Source organism: Neophocaena asiaeorientalis, unplaced genomic scaffold (assembly GCF_003031525.2).
Source record: "Neophocaena asiaeorientalis asiaeorientalis breed wild unplaced genomic scaffold, Neophocaena_asiaeorientalis_V1.1 scaffold78, whole genome shotgun sequence".
Taxonomy (NCBI): Eukaryota; Metazoa; Chordata; class Mammalia; order Artiodactyla; family Phocoenidae; genus Neophocaena; species Neophocaena asiaeorientalis.
In genome coordinates, this window is record NW_020175018.1 from 4,321,842 (window position 1) to 4,345,806 (window position 23,965).

Genomic DNA, 23,965 nt, shown 5'->3' on the forward strand with positions numbered 1-23,965 from the left:
ATATATATATATATATATATATATATATAAAGGAATACTATGCAGCCATAAAAAGAATGAAATTTTGCCATTTGCAACAACATGGATGGACTTGGTGGCTATTATGCTTAGTGAGATAAATGAGAGAGACAAATACTGTATGATATCACTTATATGTGGAATATAAAAAACAAAACTAGTGAATGTAACAAAAAAGAAACAGATTCACACAGAGAGAGAACAAACTAGTGGTTACCAGTAAGGAGAGGGAAGGGGGAGGTGCAAGATTGGGGTAGGGGATTAAGAGGTACAAACTACTATGTATAAAATAAATAAGCAAGGATATGTTGTACAGTACAGGGAATATAACCAATATTTTATAATAACTATAAATGGAGTATAACCTTTAAAAATTGTGAATCACTATATTGTACACCTGAAAATTATATAATATTGTAAACTAACTACACCTTGATTAAAAAATTGAATACCATGAGGATGTCATGTACATCAATTATTTAATGAGTGCATTATATGCCAGTCAGTGTACTAAGCCATTACTACATTTTTAGTTGTTGTTTTTTTTAATTCTGAAAACAACTCTGGGAGAACTTTGGAGACTGATATTACTACACCCCTTTTTAAGCATGAAAACGTAAAGTTCAGTGCAATCTGCTGTGTAGGCAAGCTCTAGAATTTAAAACTGTATCTGCCTGGTTCCAAAATCCATCCTTTAAACCACTCACAATGTTAGTCTGTTGGGTTACAAAATAGGATGAAATGTAATTCCTTTTCTTGATGTATGTTTCAACCCTAACTGAAGACAACTCAGTGACCCAGACCTTTTCCTTACTCAATTGTAAAAGGCCTGTGGTGGTATATCAGTGAAGGTGAATAGAAAAAAACAGGGAAACCTTCATAGAAACATTTATCTGACAATCCAGCTTGCAGTATATTTTCTAGACACGTGTAATAGATAAATGTATCCTCTCCTCTTAAATGAGAATATCTATTGAAAAATATCATTAGTGTAATCATTGGACTAAATGAAGATTATACCAAACGGGCTCAAATTTATATGGATGCATACATTCAGCAATTTCATGGAAAATTGCTTCCAAAATTACATCCCTAAAAGGGACCCCCATTAATAATGTTCCTTGAGGCCACATAACTTCCTCCAGGATCTTTTGCTTTGTGCGATTAGATGCACTAGAAAGCAACTGGCTGCTTAGAGGTAGACTTCGTTAATAAAAACATAGTGGGATTTTTAAATAATGACGCCAAGTTTGCCATGACACAGTAGATGCTCCCACAACCAAAGGAAGACGTGTCTCCACTGACAAAATTTGACCCAAATCTATAAAGACATGATAGGGACAATGATAATAAATATTTAAACAGCACTTTACTGTTTACTAAATGTATCCAACTCCGTAAACTCTTGAAATCTTCAGAGCAACTCTGAGAGGTGGGTGAAATGTCTTTATCATTCTCTTTGTAGCAATGAAATAAAGTCTCAGAGATGGTGGTTGATCTGGTCAAGGGTAGTACTAGTATGTAGTATAGCTGGGTTGAACTTTCCTAATTATGAAAGGAAAGGAAATGAGATTTTTAATATTTATTATGGATCAGGAGCTGGGTCAGAATTTTACATATTATTTCATCCAATGCTTCACATTACTTTAATAATGGGCTCTGTCATAAGGACAGAGAGAGAGAGAGAGAGAGAGAGAGAGAGAGAGAGAGAGAACGCACAAGAGCAAGGATGAGTGCGAAAAGGAGAGTGAGAGATAAAGAGAGTTGTCCAAGGTCACACATTCATTTTCTAATAAATATGTATTGAAATGCCATGAGGTGTTCTTGGTTCATGGGGTACAGTGATAAACAAGTTGAACACATGACACATGTTAGTAAAGGTAGGGGTCAGAATTTAAACCCAGTTCATATGAACAGAGAGCCTTCTTTTTCCTTCACTGACCAACAGAGATCTACTATGTTCCTTTGCATTTCTTAACTACAAGTATAGCATATCCTGCAGAAGACCACAGATGGGTATTTGCATTTCTACAGCCTGTCTGGAGGGCCCCAAAATGTCAAAATTCCAAGTCATGGCAAAATAGTGGTGGCATTTAAAGCAGGACTTGGGGAAGAGAATTTGGGCTGTGTGCCTTGTTTGCTGTTCCCAGGTTGATGACTTCCTTCTCACTGGTTGGGTTGGCAGGGGAGCAGACTTCTCTTTCTTCCCTTTGGATTAGGTACCTGAATATAATGGCTGATTCCTTTTCAGTTCAAGTGATAGACACATGACAGCGATACAGCAAGATTGTGGTGACAGTCCAGAAAGAACTAGGCAGAAAGAGACTGTGGTTGGACTTTGTGTCAGTCTCTTTGAACCTCCTTGAACGCAATGTGTCTTTTTCCAGTCAGAGACCTCAGAATCTGAAGGTATCATGAGTAACAGAATTCAAGAAACTTCAGGGAAAAAAAAATGTCTTCTACATTTCTGCCTCATTGACTTTCCATCTCATTTCCAATCTCATCTGAAAACATATCTTTTTCTCTCCTGACCTTATCTGCTACTTGCCCTCGCCTACGGCTATTATTTAACTGGAATGTATGTGATCACTTTAACAAAGGTATTTTACTTCACAGGGTTTTTGAGATGTTGTTTTTAATAGTTTTATGTTGAAAATGTAGGTGGCTGAGGTTCTTAACTGGGAAGGGTCTTTATGAAAGCCCCATCAAGCTTTTATCTAGGAGAGAGTTCCCTAGTCTTTTAAACCCATGCCCCCAAGGAGATTGGCTGAGCTTTAAATTTATACCTTGTTATGAAAATAAAAGGATTTCATTTTAGTTTCCAAATATGCATTTGTAGTATTTATTATGCCCTTCCAAATTATACGTTTTCCACCCCACCTTCCTGAAAAATTACATCATGACCCACTGCCCAACCCAGTTGCAAATCTTGGCTTTACCACTTTATAGTATTGTGAACCTTGACAGGTTACTTGAATACATGAAGTGTCAGTTTTCTCACCATCAAAATGGGAATTATATATTTATTTTGAGGGTTCTCCCATAATTAAATAAAATTCTGTCTAGAAATCTCCTTGTATAATGAAAGAGTTGAATTCACGTTGGTTCTTACTGAGTGGAGGAGCATGTAGGATTCTTGCCCAACCTAAAATCAGACTAGTTCTTATTGTAATAGAATGTAAACTCCTTGAATAATGAATCACTGTCTGTTTAAAGGCTGTATCCCCAGCACTTAAAATTATGAGGGGCACATAACAGGCAATCAGACTCCTGTGAATGAATGACTCTCTCTCACCATTACACAGTTGCTTTACAACTTACAAAGCACTCACAAATCTATGATCTCATTTGATCCCCTCAGCAGTGTTACACACAAATATGGCAAATCATTCTAAGTGCACCAGCAAAAAGGGATAATTCACTATAAATCCTATTGCCTTGGGATTCTGCCCAGAGATCCATGCTAGAGTCTGGATCAACCTTGATGCTGTCCTTCTCATCATCCATAGTCAGTAACGAAGTTCTAACAGTTCTGCCTCCTAGTTTTTTTCTTAAAATACTACTGCTGCCACTGACATAGATCAAGTGGTTGGTAGCCAGTTGAACTGCTGCAGCTAGTTTTGTTGCCTGACTGCCTTCTGGATGCCACTGCCACTCACTCAGTTGCTCATTCTGCAAGTATTTGTGAAGCATGTACACTGAGAAAGGCACTCTGTTAGGTCTGCAGAGGAAGTGGTAAACCAGATATGGCCCTCGCTCTTACGCATCTTCTTATATTCTAGTGGGTCTTGGATATTAGGTTGGCCCCTCTCTATTGTCTAGTGACCACCCTCCCCCAAGTGCATACAGGATTCCTGGACATGGAATTCACAGTCCTTCACTCTCAGTTATCTCTTCACCTCTCCCACATCATCTCCTTAACAATCTATTGGGCTTTCTGCCATGCATCTTGACATGTAACACTCAATTCCCTAATTAACTTTTTTTTCTATTCCAAGAATATGCCATGCTTTTCCATGCTCCTGAATTTAGCGTTTTCTACATGTGGAAACACTTCTGTTCAAGCCACTCTTGCTTCTTCTCTATCAGAAGTAACTGTAACAGTAATAGCTACACTTAGATTTCTCTCTGAGAAGCACAAGGCTAGTATTATATGTGAGTGTATGTAGATACACCCACACACATAATTTAATCTCATTTAATTCTTAAAAGACCATTTTATTTATGAGAAAACTGAAATGGAAAAGGAGAAATTAATTAACTTACCCAAGGTCACACAGAGAGCCAGTGGCAGGGTATTGTTCCAAACCTGGTCTGACTCTAAAACCCATACTCTTTTTTTTTTATTATTACATCTCTATTGGAGTATAATTGCTTTACAATGGTGTGTAAAACCCATATTCTTAACTGTTCTGCTTTATGACAAGTGAGCTTCTAGTCATCCTTCAAGGCCTAATCCAAGGGCACCTCATCTCTGAAATCTTCCCTGACTTGTCTAGGCAAAGAGAACCATTCTGTCCTTTACATTTACTTTATATGTACCTCTATGGTGGCACATTTTCCATTTATTGTATATAAACATTTGCACTCATTACCTGCTTAAAAGTCTATTTCTGTTTGAAATCATTGAGTTAGATGTATTTACCCCCAAAGTCCATGAGTTTAGTACAGTATACAGTCAGTAGTAGGTGCTCAATAAGTGGATGAAGAATGAACGACTGGCTGAAGCAGCACTTCCTGTTGGGAACGGAGAGTCAATAATAGAGAAATAAGTGGGAGAGGTAGGTGGTTGCAGTGAACGAAGGCTCTGACTACCAGGTCATCATGCATGAGTTTGACCCGATTTGAGAGAAATACCCAATCAAAAATTGCTTGCAACAGTGGAGACAAAGTAAAATCAAAAACAAAACTTCTGCTCGTTGCATTTTACATTTTTCATCCAGTTGTTTTGACATTGCACTGACACTCAGAGCTACAGGTCAGGGCTAAGTTCACCTGGGCTTAATTGGAAACTGCACAAGCTTGTTTTGGAAATGCTCTAGGGAGCGGCTGACCAAGAGACCTTTGCTATCAACTTGAAACATAGCTGCATGAGGGAGGATTTAAAAAATAAACAAAAACTCACTGTGTTTTTTAGCAACGTGCCTTCCATTTCCCTTGGCTGTGTTTGGTAGTTTATTTTTTAGTTAAAGACATAGAATGGAGACAACATGCACTGATTTGGTCTAAAGGCTGTTTTAGGAGTAATGCAAAAACACATAGCCCATCAGCAGAAGACTCATTACACTAATGGCTCCAACCCTTTGCCCCTCAAATCCATACCCTTTGCCCCATAGCTTTGCTGTGCCTCCCACTCTGTCTCTGGACCTTGTCGTATGACGGGGCAGGTGATCAACCATCCTGTCTTGCCCTGGACTGCTGTTAGCTTTGAGGATCTCAAATTCTGGAAATTTCTTTCATTTCAGGGAAATCCCTCACTCAGAAAAATCAGGATGGTTGATCACCCTACTGGCCAAAGGGATATGCCACAAGCAGAGACTAGGAAAGAACTCGCTAAGTAGGCTTGTATTCTCCTTGTGCCTCCTCCATCACCATGTAAACATACTCAAGGTATCCTGCAGGAGAATTAGAAACACAAGGGAGAGCCAAGTTATTCCAATAACCCCTGACCAGGAGAGCCTAGGTTTGCTGCCAACCTAAGGAATCATAGGCCCTGTGAATAACACAGAGATATATTAGATATGGATCCAGGCCACAGAGACAGTTAAATATGCAAATATAAGCAAAATAACATGTAGCATATAATTTCTGCCTTCACGTACCTGAAGGACATCATTAGAAGAGAGAGCACACTTATTTTTTTCTATGCTAGCTGGGTGAAATTATGACCAGTGTGTAGAATGTATACAAAGACAAATGCAGATAAAATTATATTTCTTCATGAGGAAGAAATTTCTAGCAATTACAGCTATTCAACCCTGCCCAAAATTGGCTCCTTAGTGAAGTAATGAATTGGCCATCAGTGGAGACAAGGATGTAGAGGCTGGAAAGTGAGATGACAAAGCTGCTGTAAAGTATTCAGCTCAACTGATATTTACTGAAGGTATCAAATGCATTGAGCATTAAACCAAGCTCTGGGCTCTTTTCAGCACAGAACCTGTACACAGGTCTCATGCCCATAAAGCCAGTCCTGGCTGACAGTAAGATATTCCAGATAGAGCAATTAGTTCATACAAACGCATGGAGACATGCAGAGGCCTGATGTGTTTGGAATCTCGTTAGATTATGCTGTGTGTACATCGATACAGTGTTTATATGGGTTTGCAGGTGCTACTATGGAGATGGGCAACAAAACGGAAGAGATGCTGAGTTTGTATTGTGTCAGTTTAGCTAAGCTTGTACTGACTTTCCAAGGATTCCCTTCCCTGAAAAATTCAGGGTTATTATGGGCCACAGGAGACATTTTATACAATGTTTGAAAGGAGGAAATGAAGTAGTCACCATATTCTGTTTAGACCTAGAAAGTCTGTGCAGGACACCAGGGGCTGTGGCCAACCATCCACATTGTTGCTTATCTCCTAGTTTATCTTGAGGCAGCAGCAGCCCTGCAGCTCCTTCCGCTCCCATCAGATCTCCTTCTCCAGCTTCTCCAGCTTCTCATAAGGAAGGGCACTGGCTTCTGCTGCAGGTTACGCACACATCCCATCAAATGTGGAGAGCTGGAGGCACTGAGAGCCCAACATAGGTTCCACGTCATCCTTGTGGGTCCAGGTTGCCTTGCAGGTTCCAGTGTGTCCGTGCTCTTCCCCGCTTCATGTCCATTTTTTTCCTTCTTGACTGCCAGCCATGCAGACCTCAGGCCACTGTACCATGTTCCAAAGAAACTGCCTTTCACAGACTGTATAACCAGCATCCAGACCTATATAAGGTCAGCTTCTTATAATAACTCCTTGATTCCAGATCACTTCTAGTGGTTCTGCTTCTCTGATCAAACCTTGATTGGTACTAAGAGGCCCCAGAAGGTGGACTGCATGAGAAAACCTTTTATTTAAAAAAAAATTATTTTAACTTATTTATTTTTTATTTTACTTATTTTGGGCCTCATTGGGTCTTTGTTGCTGTGCGTGGGCTTTCTCTAGTTGCAGCAAACAAGGGCTACTCTTCGTGGCAGTGTGCGGGCTTCTCATAGTGGTGGCTTCTCTTGTTGCGGAGCACGGGCTCTAGGTGCGGTCTTCAGTAGTTGTGGCACATGGGCTTAGTTGCTCCGCGGTGTGGGGCCTTTAGGGACTTTCCACCCCCTCACTTGTTCCCGTAAACCAACCTCTTGCGCCACTCCTTCTCCCTATCGAAACCAATTCTTCTCCCTATCGTGCACCACTCCTTCTCCCTATCGAAACCAATTCTTCTCCCTATTGAAACCAATTCTTGGAGTTTTTCAGTTGACGGGGACTTTCCAGCCAGCGGGTAATTTTCCAGTTGCCCGTAACAGGTATACGCCCTAACCGCCACAATGAACAAACAACTGTAACGGCCAGAAGGTGGGGCAAAAGTTCCTAAGCCAATGAATTCAAAAGTCACCACATTTACCCAATCATTGTGAGAATATACCCGCCCTATGAGTAAATAAACCTATAAAAAGTATGTGATTCCACTTTTAGGGGTTCCCCATCGGCCTCCTGCGTGAGGTTCAGGGAACCCCGGTGCATCGGCTCCTAATAAACCTCTTGCGTGTTGCAACGGCTCTCGACTCTTGGCGGTTCTTGGGCGAGTTGGAATCCCTCGTAGACCGTTTGGGTCTAACAGCGGCATGTGGGATCTTCCCAGACCAGGGTTTGAACCTGTGTCCCCTGCATTGGCAGGCAGATTCTTAACCACTGCACCACCAGGGATGTCCAAGAAAACCTTTTGAAAAGGCAGCCAACACATGGTTAAAAGCACAGGCTATGGAGTCAGATCTAACTTGAGTTTGTAAATCCAATTCCTAACAGCCTCTTCACTAGTTGTGTCACCTTAGTTTGTGTGACAGGCAGCCTTCAAGATGGCCCCCAATGTCCTCTACCTTCTGGTAAATGCCCCATAGAGTCCTCTCTCCTACTGTTTCAGGGTTGGTGTTTGTCACTGATAGAGAATACTGCACAAGTGGTGGTATGTCACTTCTGAGTCGAGGTCATAAAAGACACTGCTCTCGATTTACTTGCCCTCTTTTGGTTTACTTACTCTGGGGAAAGCCAGCCACCATGTTGTGAGGAGAGGCCCATAGGGTGAAGTTAGCCTCTTGCTAACAACCATGTGACTGGATTTCAAAGTCAATCCTCAACTCCAGTTGAGCCTTGAGATGACTTCAGTGCTGAGCAACCTTCACTGAAAACTCATGAGAGAATCAGAGCCTGAACCACCTACCTAACCTGCTCCCAGATTCCTGACCCCCAGGAACTGTGTGAGGTAATAATTATTATTTTAAGCTTCTAAATATTGGGGTCATTTGTTATGCAGCAATAAATAACCAATAACCAATTCAGTAAATAACCAATTAATTTCCTCAAAGGTAAAGTGGGGATAACTGTAATATCCACTTCATTGGGTTGTTATCAAGATGAACAGCAAAAAGATATATACAGCATTTAGTGTTGTATTTGGCATGTGGTAAATGCATAAATGAATGTTGTTCCTACTGTTACTGCTGTTAAAGTTATTATTATTATTGGTATCTCTTCCAAACTTGGCATTCTAGGATTCCTTCACTGCAGCCTATATTGATGGGTGAAGCCTTCACGGAGGAGATGATAGTTGTATTGGATCTGAAAACATACCCTCTCATAAATTTATGGCGCCTGCCACCTGAAAATCACTGTGGGTATGGTAGGGGATAGACATGGAGAAGAACAGTTCTTTATCTGGGTTCTGCTAAGTTTTTTTTCTCAGTGCAGGAAGGACTCACATAGCCTTTATCCCAAAGAGTCCTAACTTGGATTCAGATGGCAGCCAATAAACATCAGCTCATGTAAGTCCACCAATGGCCCAAGGGCTGGAGAATATTAAAGGTTGGGAATTAAAATCTGAGCCTGCTTGACTGGGAAATTAACTCAGTTGGTGATGGAGAGTTATTGGAAAGTCACAAGAAATGTGGACACGTTTCCAGGACTTGATGGTGCAAACAAATTGAATGGCATTTAACATATCTAATTGTTAATGAAATGGAGTATTAATTTTGGAGTGTTAATTCCTTCCCTTCAGCAGTAGCTGCTTGTTTTGATTGGAAGTATTTGCATCCAAATAATAAAACACTGGGACTCAAAGAGGTTTTCTAGATGAGTTCAGCCCTCTACTTTTACAAATGAGGAAGCGAGATTGGAAAAATTATAGGTATAGAGATAAATAATAGCGCTGAATCCCCTACCTTATTCTTTCCTGAAGGCGCCCTTGGTGGGGGGGTTAAGTGGTGGAAGGAATGTGGAGTTTCTTTGACTTCTTAGTATCACTCAAGAGTTATGAGCACAGATAGATGTTGAAATCACGCAGGATTGGATCAGGTTTCACCTTCACTGCTGGCTGACCACTTCACTGCCTGCTTACTGATTTTGGATGAGCAAACTTGCCTTAATAAATTTTAATAAAACTTAATAAACGTATTTTCTCTAAGTTTCAGTTTTCTCATCTATAAAATAGGAATAACAACATGTATTTTGTCATAGAACATTATGAGGATTCATGAAATGCTGGGCCCATAGGATGTGCCCCATATTTATAGATTTAACATGCTTTATTTAATATGTGGATTCTCAGTATTATAGCCTGTATACTAGGCAGAAATAGAATATGTGATTATTGTTGAGGATGTCCTTCTGAATTAGAAGCTTTGCTTAAAATTTTTCGGTGAATCAAGTCAAATTGCAAAATATCAAAAGTGATAACATTTCCTACAACAATCATCACTTTTTAGTTTTGTAATCCTTGAGGGCCAAGGATTCCCCGTGGCCAAGGTCACCTTTCCCCGTGTTGAATTTTTTAAAAATATTTACTTATTTAGTTGGTTGCACCAGGTCTTAGTTGCAGCAGGCAGACTCCTTAGTTGTGGTATGTGAACTCCTAGCTGTGGCATGTATGTGAGATCTAGTTCCCTGACCAGGGACCGAACCCAGGCCCCCTGCACTGGGAGCATGGAGTCTTACCAACTGAGCCACCAGGGAAGTCCCCCATGTTGATTTAATACAATAAAAGAAGGTAAGTTCAGGGGCTCCTTAGGAGGAGAGGGATATCCATCAACAGAGACTGAAGACCACCTTCCCCATAATTAATAACATGTACCCAGAGTATTATTCTGAGCACTTGATCCTCAACAATTTGAGAATTGTTTTCCCTTGGTTTTCTGAATCCTACCATCTTTACTTTGCTCTTTTTCCTTTGGTGACAAGTCATCTCTCTAAAGAGCTTGGGATCTTTATCCTATCAATATTCCCCCATTCATGTTCTTATTCTTTAGGAAATAACCAAAACTCAGGCCTAGATCTCTAGTGTGAAGGCGTAGGATGATTCACAGAAGGCAGGAAGGACATGAAATAAGGCAGGTCCAGAAGCAGAAATCCAATGCAGAGAAATTGAGTCCTAAATAATTTGCTAAAGCAGGGGCTCTAAAACTAGGAAGCAAACAAGGTGGAATTGAAAGATAGGGCTTGGGAATATGGACAATCCATGTAATGGCCCAAAACAGGACAAGACATGACTGCTTTGTGACCATTGTTTTTAGCTACTCCTCTTGCAGGGAGGGGAGATTCAAATGGACCTTGTTGAGTGAGGGTTCAACATATATAAGGAATATTATTTGTGTTACTTGAATTTATTCATCAGAAAACTTGAAGTAGGCATTACTCTTTCCATTATCCAGTTGAGAAAATTAAAGTACTCAATTCCCTACTGTTCTATAATTAGTGAATATTGGAGCCAAGACTTGAATGCTGGACCTATATCTGTATAAGTACTAAGCCTGGATTCAATCTGCTATGTAAGGATATAAGTGGAGTTCAATTAGAATTGCAGATAGGAATTAAGTAGCTCTAATTTGATACCCATGTGCAGTGGTATTGGGGGTGAGTAGAATGAGAACCAAGGTGGTCATCCTGTAGCAGGTTAACAAGCCTATCTTTGGTACCCTTCTAACACTGTGATGGGAAGACTGTCCATCATTATTCTGAGTCTTGAGAATTTGGAATGAAGGCTCACAGTTCATGGCAAGACTTTTATCTTTGGGGGAAGAACAGACTTGAGTTGAGTTGAACCCAGTACATATTTGTTCAGAAACTTTCCCCTAGAAGGTGGAGAAGTGATGAAGGGTGTTTAGAATGATTTTAAACAAAGATTAGATCAAGACAATTTAACTTCACTCTCACTGGGCAAGTGATGAGAAGGAAAACTGGGAAATTCCCTGGCAGTCCAGTGGTAAGGACTTGCACTTCCACTGCAGGGGGCAAAAAAGAAGGATACTTGAATAGTTTCAAAAGTCCTGAGTTTGAATCCTTGTTCTGCCATTAACCAATGGTGTCATTTGCAGCCCAGTTTCATTTCTCTGTACTTACCCTCTTCTTTAAAAGGTGGAACATATCTGCCCCACTTAATATCACAGAGTTCTTATGAAGAAATAGAATGGAGTGTTTGTGAAATAATCTTGTAAACTCACTGTGCACATGTAGAGGTGACAACTTTCCTTTAATAATAACACCCAAGGTCACCATTCAACTAGAACTAGAGGATGCCTAAGAAAAAGGAAATCAGTACTCATACTCTATATCTAGAGTCAAGAGGACAGAAGCATTGCCTGTGAGAACTGTGAACTGAAGGTCAAGGTGTCTGAGCTGCCTCTCATCTTGTCTACTCATTAGCAAGGTGAGCCTGGGCAATCATCCCTTCACCTCTCTGATGCTCACTTTCTTAAATACGGGAGATCATCTAAAACCTAGAAGACTGGCTCTCAACTGTTGATGAAAAATGTCACCTGCCATATCAGGAGACAAAGGATGTTGCAGCCATCAAGCTTTCAACCACTGCAGCCACCTCAACTGCGCACCCTGAGGGGATTCAGGATGGAGAAAAACAGGATACTTATCCGCCCTAGATAGCTAAGGTGCATATCAAAGGAATGATTTCAATGAGTCCAGATTCTTGCATCTTCCCATACAAAGTGCTAAATTCATTAACTTGAGATGTCTGTTTCTTTTCTTTTTTTTTTTTAGGCCGTGCTATAAGGCATGTGGGATCTTAGTTCCCCAACTAGGGATTGAACCTGGGCCCCCTGCAGCGGAAGATCAGAGTCTTAACCACTGGACACCCAGTGAAGTCCCAGGTTTTCTTTAATTAACAGTAATCTTTTTTTTTTTTTTTTTTTTTTTTTGTGGTAAGTGGGCCTCTCACTGTTGTGGCCTCTCCCATTGCGGAGCACAGGCTCCGGACGCGCAGGCTCAGTGGCCATGGCTCATGGGCCCAGCCGCTCCGCGGCATGTGGGATCTTCCCGGATCAGGTCACGAACCCGTGTTCCCTGCATTGGCAGGTGGACTCTCAACCACTGCGCCACCAGGGAAGCCCAACAGTAATCTTTTGACTATCTGGGGTTTTTGTTGCAAAAACTCCTATATATCTTGGCTCCTCCCTTACTTCTTCAGACCAGTCCCTCAGAGCTATCTCAGAGGCCGTCTCCCAGCCATAAGTCCTCAGTATATCTGGCTAATAAAACATAATTCTCAACTTTTAGGTTGTGCAATTTTTTCAGTCGACACAACGTTGGCTGCAAATTAGACCCCCAGGGTGCTTCCAAAAGCCTGATGCCCAGGAGGAAGCCCAGACTAACTAAGCCAGAATCTCTGAGGATAGGATAAGGCATCGGTATTTTTGAAGCTCCCCAGGTTCCAAACATAACCCTGTTTAAGAACCACTGATCATCTGATGATTTTAAATTCAGAGGACTTTCATGTCTAATATTCTAGTATTTTAAGAGAACTTCTAGATATCTCCAGGTTGGTCTATCTCCAGTTCTTTAGGAGAGTTCAGTTATGTCATTGAGAATCACACACAACAGTTGTAGTAGTTTCTTAGACCTGCCATGACAAAGCACCACAAACCAGGTGGCTTAGACAACAGAAATATATTGTCTTACAGATCTGGATGTTAACAGTCCTGGATAAGGTGTCAGCAAGGGTGGTTCCTTCAGAGGGCTGTGAGGAAGAATCTGTTACAGGCCTCTCCCTTTGTTTCTGGTGGTTCCCTGGCAATCTTTGTCATTCCTTGTCTTGTAGAAGCATTGCCCAAATCTCTGCCTTCCTCTTCACATGGCATTCTCCCTGTGTGTGTGTCTGTGTCCAAATTTCCCCTTTTTATAAGGACACCAGTCATCAGATTAAGGGCTCAACTTACTGCAGTATGACCATATCTTAACAACATCAACAGAGACTCTATTTCCAAATAAGGTCACAAGCTGTGAGGTACTGGAGGTTAGGACTTCAGCTTGTGAATGAATTTTAGTTGGCGGGAGCACAACTGAATCCATTACACCAGTACCTGGTTTGCAGCAATGGGGAAGGACCTGGATGGTGGCAGGTGACCTCTTGAAACTTCCATGGTTGGTTCTTAAGGAGGACTTATTCTCATGCACAACACAGCACATTCTTACCCTCTCCCAGAGCTCAAGCCCCCACCCTTGCTAGGTCCTTAGAATACTATGCCCCCTGTCTGTCCCCTCGTGTCTTGTCCAGTGATCCCTTGCCAACCAGGGAGACCCTGGCCCCTTCATTTGCCAGTTTAGGGATTTTCCTTTAAACATCTCAGCCCCCCTGCCAACCACCTCTAGTTATTAAAATGTAGCTCAGGATGTCTCACTCTGGCTGTTACATTATCATTCCTCGTTAGAGACTCCTCCAGGGCCTGAGACATTCCTGCACTGACTTTATAATTACAAAGCCAATTTCTAAACAGACATTTGCAAATAAGTCAATTTAAATACAGAGATTTACAAACAATAATTAAGCAGTAGCTTCCTTTTTTTTAGTATCTCTCTATATAATTAATGCCTGTGGGCTTTTCATTGTACCTTGCAACTGGGTAGTTTGCAATTGTTTGTTGAGCTAAAGTGTTCTCTGAAAGCAAATCAAAGCACTGGGGAGATTCTGGAAGCAATTGAGGAAAGGGTTTTTCCTCTTCCTTCATCCCTGCTTCGCCTGATTGGCTGTACTTCCCATCAGTTGGGAATATGATGGGGGAGGAAGGGTGGAGAAGAAGCATTTTCTGCAGTAACAACAGCAACAACAACACAGGGTTCTGGTCCAGCAATAGACTGACTAACACGGCTTATTAAGATATACAGTCAGGGAGTCTCTTCACGCTGGAAATCTCAGCTCTCTCCAATTTTGGCATTATCTACACTAAGAGAGCTCTCTGTAGCTTGACAGTGCTTCTTCTGGCTTTAAAAAATCTACAATGAATCCCTGGCACCTGTAGGATAATGTCCTGACCCCGCCACTCATGGTCCTTCACAATCTGGTCCTACTCTTTCTTTTAACAAGATTTTTGAAAACCTACTAGGTGCTAGGGAAAATACCAAGTAACAAGGACATACTGGTAAACAAGGCACAGTCTATTTTAAGGTCTAGTGGGGACAGAAATCCTGAAAAAAATAATTTTATGATGAATGTTACAAAAAGGGAAGTAAGAGGAGATCTAGGCTCATCTGGAGACTTCTTTTAAGAAAGTGATATTTAAGCTGAAGTTTCAAGGATGAGTTGACATTAACAAGGTAAAGATTGAGGGCAAAGGGTTATTCCAGGTAGAGAGAAAAGCCTGTTAGAACTCATAAAGATGAGAGAACAAAAAGATTGCTTGTGAAACGAAAAGTGGGCTTGAGAGGTAGCTAAAGTAAAGAGAAGATAGGAAATGAGGTGTAAGATGAACCTAGACAGAGAAGCGTGGACTAGAACCTTGAAGGCCTTGTTGGCCAGGAAGGAATTTGAACTTTGTCCCAAGGACAAGAAGAAGCCATGGAAGGGTTTCAGGAAGTGATGTGACCAGTTCAGCTTATGCTGCCCAGCTGTGTGCTCAAGCCATACTAAGCAAGCCTTCCAAGACAGTAGGAGAATCCAGAAACTCTTGAGTTGTCTGTCTCCCCAAGCTTTCTTCCAATGAAGATGTTCTTCCTAGTATTTCCGACCCAGCTAAATACCTCAACATTCTTAATTCTCATTCAGAAGTCACAGGCTCTTTGAAATGTCTTTAGTACCACTACCACTGCCCTATAAGAATGGATTGCCTAATCAGTGCTTCCAAAACATTTTGTTCAACTCGCTAATTTAACTTATACTATGCATATTTATATATGCACATAATAATGCAACTCTATGAATACATATATATGCAACTCTCTCATTCAACTTCTAATATGCATGTTAGTGGCAAAAACATCCATTATTTTCAAGTTAGTATAGGTATACAATACTCAGCAAGGTATTAACAAATAGTAAACACTTATACATGGTTTATTATTATCATCATCAAATGTGACCAACAGATAAAACCACAAGAATTTTTCAGTGAGAGTTCCCATAGGTGCTGGGACAGGAGCTGGGATGTTTTGCCTTCAGAATATCCTCAAGCACAGCCATAATTTCTCTTACTCTGTTGGCAATCCCATTCAGTTCATGGAAAAAGAACTTCTGTAAAGCTTCCCCTCAGACAGAATGAGGCTGATGGAGGTCAGCATTTCCCAGAAGAGAGGCTGAGATTCAAGACTCCAGAGTCCATGACAAGTCAGAGTCACTGATGGCTCTTATCAAGGTGCTGACATTCACAGCTTAAAATACAGGCAGGGGAATCCCACTGACCAATAGGACCCTGTTTCACCTCTGTCTCAAAGATAACTGTCTTTCTCTTTTCCCAGGTCCATTCTTATTAGAAATTCAGGTCCAATTCAGGTTTGGGATATGGGCCCTAGAAAAGTCAGCTCTGCTCTACTAAGTACAAGGCCAGCCTGGGGAAACTAAGGGTATGACCCACAGAGGGATTTCCACTACCTCACTGAGTCTGTCCCTTCTTTCCTTCCTTCCTCTCTCCCTCCCATCCTTTCTTCCTTCCTTCCTTCCTTCCTCCCTCCCATCCTTTCTTCCTTCCTTCCTCCCTCCCTCCCATTCTTCCTTCCTTCTTTCCTCCCTCCCTTCCTTTCTTCCTTGATGCAACTGTCTGCAACAATCAGATATTTGTTCTGATTAAGATCACTCGGAAGTTTGTGCTTTAATCTAGGTAAACAGAAACGTATTAATCTTGATTCCTACCCCAGACTAGTTGAATCAGAACCTTTGAGGGTAGGCGCAGGCCTGGGCATTTTTTACATCTCCTGAGGTGATTCAATGATCAGGAGGAGACCCACTAGTCTAGGTCACCCATTCACTGAAGATTAGCTTTACTCTGATTCAAGCTCCTGTGCCACCTACAGTAATCCAAGCTGGGAATCTAATTCAGACAGAAGCAGACAGACACACTGAAGACCTAATTTTGGTGACCTCTTGTCTTTGTCAGCCACTGAAAGACTCAAGGAAGTGCTCAAGACAAGGAGGGGAGAACAGGAGCAGCATTCCAGTTTCACATCACTTTTGGCAGTTTTGAACCAGTCTTGCCACATCTGAGCGAGCACATTCTTCTTCAAGAATCCTACTGGCATACTTTTCAGTCCTTCTCCCTTCCCCACTCTCCTCCCTCTTAGTCATTCTTTTCTATCTTCCTTTCTGGTTTCCTTCCACTGCTCCCAAGAGCCTAAAGGCACCAGAATGGGGACAGAGAGTGTGGACAGATCATTATGGTTGGGGTCATTGCATGCCATTGGAAGACTCACTTCATTTTTCTGCATCTTTCCCCCCATATTTAGTTGATTGGGTTAGATAGGATTATACCTCCCTTCCAACACTAACATTTTATATCATGCTGATTTATATTTTGTTATTTTCTATTCTTCTTCTTCCCTCTCCTTCACCTCCTCTCTCTGGTTAAGCTTTTGAAAATTGAATTTTGAATAAATGGAGGATAGTCATTTCAGCCCCTTTTGTACCTACTTTTGGTCCAACTTCAAAGGTTCACAACAAAGCAGAAAACTATGGTACAGAGAGTCAACACTCATAGCTAAATGGAAATGTCCCATTTCACTCCATTTACTGGGATTTCATTTGTATCATCTTCCCTGTTGGGTACAGACTTCCATTTTCCTATCCCTTCACATTCTTCTCACCTTCATCAACCAGCTCAGATTTCTCTTATACCACGAACATTTCTTTGATCATTCAAGCCCTCTTTGAACTTTCTTTCCTTTGGCCAACGGCATCTCTTACAACTGAACCCTAAAACATAACATTTAAATACAGTTTCCTATCCCTTTGTTTGGTGTTGTGTGTTTGTGACACTATCTAAGCCTTGTGAAGGTTAATTATGTTGTAAGATGCTGGAAGATAGAAACTTCCTTCTCTTCTTCTGTTTTTACTCCTCAGATTCAAGCACAAGGTTAAGCATGCAATGTGTACTTAAGGTAGAATTCATGAATATTACAAGTTTCTCAACTTGGAAATAATCTTTTTCAATCCTCACAATTTACACACAAAATAAGTCTGAGAGGAAAAATGACTCCAAGTGAGTTAATGACTGAGTCTGACTAAAAGCAAGGTCTCCTCTATCCATTTCATTTTCTATATTATTTACTGTTTGTTTTATTTCTGTAATACCTGGGGGGCATGACCCAGGTCCTCAAAAGTACAGGTCACTTAACCCACTGTACTTCCACTATTTTTGTGTGTGTGGTACGCGGGCCTCTCACCGTCGTGGCCTCTCTCGTTGTGGAGCACAAGCTCCGGATGCGCAGGCTCAGCGGCCATGGCTCACGGGCCCAGCCGCTCCGCCGGGTGCGGGATCCTCCCGGACAGGGGCACGAATCCGTGTCCCCTGCATCGGCAGGCGGACTCTCAACCACTGCGCCACCAGGGAAGCCCTGTACTTCCACTTTTGTATACCTTAAAAGAGATATATCTCACTAAGATATATTTCTGATGCCCTTCAGTAAGTCCATTTTACATTAATGTGTTAGTTTATTGGTCCACATAGATATCTCCTTTGTTAAACAGGCAATAATGGTATAACAGGAACTTTCAGCTTAGAATCTAAAGATCTGCTTTCAGTTCTCTGCTTATTCATGACAAACTTTAGAAGCTTAGGCACATTACTTCACTTCTCTGAACTTACATATCCTCACCCATAAAACAGAGCATAAATATCCTATTTAACAAAATACTGTAAAGTTTGGATGAGGTAATATTTGTCCTTTGTTAATGGTGGTGAGCCACAGAAATATCAAATGTGGTTCTTTTCACTATTGTTAATAAATAATAATAAAGTATAAAAATATGTACACCAGTTAGGGAAGCAGCACCCTAATTTTGCTTCTTGAGACTTTACTAAGCAGGCAAGAAGCCTTCATCAATATTGGAGACAATTACATACACCTCTTTTCTTCTCCTTGTGTGTGTGTGAGACCCATAACTTAAAATACTTGCTGCTATTCAGCACAAAAACAAATAGCAAAGCAACTCTGGCTGTGATGTATTTCAACAGCATAACTTAGACTTGCCACCATTCTGTTAAGTTATGAATACCTATCACTTGATGGAGTCAGTGCTTTTATCTGGAATGAGGAAGGAGGGAGGCAAAGAAGTTGGAGTTGGAGAAGAAAAAAACATAAGAAGATGCAGTTGCTATAGCGATTAACAATGGGTATCCTTCCAACAGAGTTTAGGGATGCTGATGCAGCTAAAACAAATGTTTGTGTTTGGCCACAGTGGAGACGGTGACGGATTATGGCGCCTTGGCCTTGAGACTTGGTGTAATCCAATTCTAAATACATCATAAATCTAAGTGTAGACTGGTAAGGCAAGAAGAATACCAATTCAGGCCAAGCAGCAGCAAGCGGGTAGTGGTGGCCAGGATTGATTATGTGGTGTGAAGCAGGGAGGGGTGTCAGGAGGAGGACCGTGACCAGCCTGCAGGGATGTACTTCTCTTCCAGCCTTAGCCAACCCCTGACTGAGCTGCCAGGCCTCAGTAGTATGAATGAGAGATCACTGCTGAACTAGCCACAAGGCCAGGCATTCTGCTGCCTCTTAAATTTTCCTGGATGAAAGGATTTTTCATCATTAAAGGTGCTGAATTGCTAATGTTTGGGCTAGTTTCATGAGTCCCTCACTTGGAAGGACCCAAAAGTCAGCCTGAGAATTTCTCACTGGCCTAAAGGCTGCTTGGACTTAAGATGCTGCAGTTAAGACCCTTTTATATGGAATAACCATTTACTTGTATGAAGGGGTTACAGGAACAAAGACAGTTGTTAATGTAATGTTGACATCCTTTCTCATTTTCTGTTTCCTAAGATAAAAAGGCAATGAGTGAAGGGTGAAATGGAGAATTTTAGCAAGTTTGGAGAGTGGAGGGAATAGTTAACAGTTGATGGAAAAGCTAAAGATTTGAGATTTATGGAGTAGCCAAACATTATTCAGTTTCATTCTAGAAGACACATCTGGGATTTGGCATAAAAACTGCAATATTCAGATTCAACTCAGATTAAGTCATCACCCTGCAACTGAGCCAAGAGTGCATTTTCTTTCTGGCTGTCAAGTTAATGGACCTATGGTACATGGGGTAGATGTGACGCAATATGAGCAGCAGTGGTCCTGAGGATGCCTCCTCATGGACAGAGGGATACTGCAGATGCCTCTGTGAGGTCAGAATTATGGTATATGGGCAACAGAGTTTAAAAGTGGAGGTTCCCTAAATTGAGGAAGTCTAAAGGACAGGATTGTGGAGCAGCAGATGCAAAGACAGGGTAAGATGTGGGTACGGCAGGGTAAGAGATTTACTGGGGAAGAAATGCCTATGAAGGATAAAGGGGAAGGGGCAAGAGAGGGCAGGGAGAGCCTTCAGATTGGGATGCAGGTATAATACCAGGGCAGGAGAAGAAGAAGGAAGGAGGGCTGGGTAAGAACTGTCTCAGATTGCAGTTGTTTAAGGAGGTTTCCAGAAGGGCCCAAATCACCCATTACAGGAGTCCTGCATCTCACAAGAATGGGGTAGCATCAGTACCTTCATTGTGTGCAGTCACTGGCTGGTAGCACCCCATGGAATGTGTGACCTCTGAGGTGATGGAGCCAGTGTGACAATGGCCGGGGCCATCTGTCAATTAGGTTCCCCACAGAAGGAGATTTGAGCCATATATTTGCATGGCTACCACAGTGAATTTTAGGTTACATATATTTATTGTTTTAACCTGGCTCCTATGAATGTTTAATATCTTAAAGAATTATAGACCTTTTTTCAAAAGGGAAAAGTGGTCAGTAGTAGACATAATGGACTAACCCAAGGCTTTTCACTGGCCAAATTTTGAAGACAAAATCCCTGAGAAATAAGCTCCATCTCTGGGGTATTCCATCAAGCACACTTTGGAACCAATATTACAAGCTACAGTATAGTAGCATTTTATGTGAATTTGAATTCTGCAAATTAGAAATACCATCACATAAAATATCAATGTCTCACTTTATGCACAATATTTAATACTACATGACTTGCTCAAATTAAAAACAATTAATCAAGAATTTCATAATTTCAAAGTTGGCTTAGTGAGTTATAAACTGTCTTTGATAGGGCCACCAAGCAGCATGACTTTTGCTGTTAAACAGGAAGGCCTAACACCCTTTAATCATGACCTAGCATCTTTAATTATGTAATGTTTTTAAAGTTACAGTGTTTGTACAAAAAAAAAAATCCATGCATCTTCTTTTACTCCAAGAAATTTAACAATGTACAGGGATAACTAGAATGCATGTGAGAAGAAAAAGCAAACAAATGAAACACTGAGTTGTACATAAAACTTGCAGTGAACCAAGAGGTGGAGGAAGGAGGAGAAATCTTGGCAATTAAGTGAGTCTATAGGGCTTGGGATTAGGATTTTTTTTTTAAAGGGAATAGTTTTTTGTTTGTTTGTTTTTAATTTTATTTATTTATTTTTGGCTGTGTTGGGTCTTCGTTTCTGTGCGAGGGCTTTCTCTAGTTGCGGCACGTGGGGGCCACTCTTCATCGCGGTACACGGGCCTATCACTATTGCGGCCTCTCTTGTTGAGAAGCATAGGCTCCAGACGCGCAGGCTTAGTAATTGTGGCTCACGGGCCTAGTTGCTCCGTGGCATGTGGGATCTTCCCAGACCAGGGCTCAAACCCGTGTCCCCTGCATTGGCAGGCAGATTCTCAACCACTGCGCCACCAGGGAAGCCCCGGGATTAGGATTTATTTATGCACTCTGTGCAGTATATTTTGGCAGTAGACTGCCGGACTGAACCTCCTAAAATGAATGAAGAGGGGCTGGGATGTTTGTGTCTGGTTGATAGCTGCACATTGTCAGGAAAGAGACTTAACGAGCTGCATACTCTTCCGAACTGGAGGGACTTCTGCGGCTGGTAAATGGGCAGCAGGTGGTGGAAGATGGCTTGGAGGAGGATCAGAAACTCCTAGATCAGGTCAGTACAGTACCAATTTACAGCCAAGAGTTACAAAACTATTTCAGACTTCACCACCTATATGAGATGCCTGAATTCATGCTGTTAGTAAAGCTAATTAGAGAAAGGGGAAAAGGGGGGAAAAAGGGTGATCATAATGTCTCCCTGGGAACAAGTCAAGTAAGAGAACTCAGACTGAAACTCCAGATAATATGTAAGAATCTGGAGGCACTACAACCTCCTGAGTTTGTATTCCCTAAAATGTGAGCCAGGTAGATGCGGATATGTGGTTTCAACTCCATCAACTGATGCCACAAAGACTGCCAGAAGCACCATCTCCTGAATCATTTCCACTATGGAAAACTGGCCCCAGTTGGAGAATGTTCCCTGGCATACTGCAAACACAAGCATGGATGGGAGAATGTCAGGGATAAACTGGAGACGCAAAGGAACACCAAGACAGCCATGGTAACTGGGGCACAACAAAGTTGACAGACATTCTGTCTTCCTTTTCTAAGGAGGAATAGAACCAGGATTGGGAGGGGACTGAATCTGAAAGCTACTCTGGACTTGTCTAAGTTATTCATACCTCAGTTGGTTAGACATGACTTTAATGGATACAGTCAATGTTTATCCCTTAGAAGACCTCACTGGACCCTGTAGGAGAATGAGAAGAAAGGCCAGGAAGGAGGGGATTCAAGCTATGAGGAGGTTTTTGAACATTTCACTGAAGGTTTGTAACAAAATGTGAGTATTCAGATGCTATCGTCTTTCCTGCCTTCTATGAGAGGGATACTCAGGGTTAATGGGTGAAATGAAGAACTGGAGGAAGCGGAAAGATCAACCTTGTTTAAACAGGAAGAGCAGAGAAGTATTCTTAGGATAAAATGATAGATCCATATAAGAGGTGTAAAGTTCAGCATGGGCTAAATGTTAAAGATTTTGGGGCTTTGGAAAAGGGAAAATATTTAGGGACTATCTGTTACTCATTTTAAGTATAAGAAAAATGCTTTGAGAAAAATTACTTTAAGGAGTTTCTTTTCCTCTATGTATTTCTTTTAATTTATTTATTTTTTATACAGCAGGTTCTTAATAGTTATCAATTTTATACATATTAGTGTATACATGTTAATCCCAATCTCCCAGTTCATCTCACCACAATCCCCTACACCCACTTTCCCCCCTTGGTGTCCATACATTTGTTCTCTACATCTGTGTCTCTATTTCTGCCTTGCAAACTGGTTCATCTGTACCATTTTTATAGATTCCACATATATGCGTTAATACACAATATTTGTTTTTCTCTTTCTGACTTACTTTCACTCTGTATGGCAGTCTCTAGGTCCATCCGTGTCTCTACAAATGACCTAATTTCATTCATTTTTATGGCTGAGTAATATTCCATTGTATATACATACCACATCTTCATTATCCATTTGTATGTCGATGGGCAGTTAAGTTGCTTCCATGACCTGGCTATTGTAAATAGTGCTGCAATGAATATTGGGGTGCATGTGTCTTTTTGAACTATGGTTTTCTCTGGGTATATGCCCAGAAGTAGAAATGCGGAGTCAAATGTTAATTCTATTTTTAGTTTCCCACAGTAGCTGTATCAATTTACTGTTCTCCATAGTGGCTGTATCAATTTACATTCCCACCAACAGTGCAAGAGGGTTCCCTTTTCTCCACACCCTCTCCAGCATTTACTGTTTGTAGATTTTTTGATGATGGCCATTCTGACTGGTGTGAGGTGATACCTCATTGTAGTTTTGATTTGCATTTGTCTAACAATTAGTGATGTTGAGCAGCTTTTCATGTGCTTCTTGGCCATCTGTATGTCTTCTTTGGAGAAACATCTATTTAGGTCTTCTGCCCGCTTTTCGATTGGGTTCTTTGTTTTTTTTTAATATTGAGCTGCATGAGCAGTTTATATATTTTGGAGATTAATCCTTTGTCCGTTGATCCATTTACAAATATTTTCTCCCATTCTGAGGGTTGTCTTTTCGTCTTGTTTATAGTTTCCTTTGCTGTGCAAAAGCTTTTAAGTTTCATTAGGTACCATTTTTTAAATTTTTGTTTTTATTTCCATTACTCTAGGAGATGGGTCAAAAAAGATCTTGCTGTTAAAGAGTGATCTTTATGTCAAAGGATGCTCTTCCTATATTTTCCTCTAAGAGTTTTATAGTGTCTGGTCTTACATGTAGGTCTTTACTCCATTTTGAGTTTATCGTTGTGTATGGTGTTAGGGTGTGTTCTAATTTCACTCTTTTATATGTACCTGTCCAGTTTTCCCAGCACCACTTATTGAAGAGGCTGTCTTTTCTCCATTGTATATCCTTGCCTTCTTTTTCATAGATTAGTTAACCATAGGTGCATGGGTTTATCTCTGGGCCTTCTATCCTG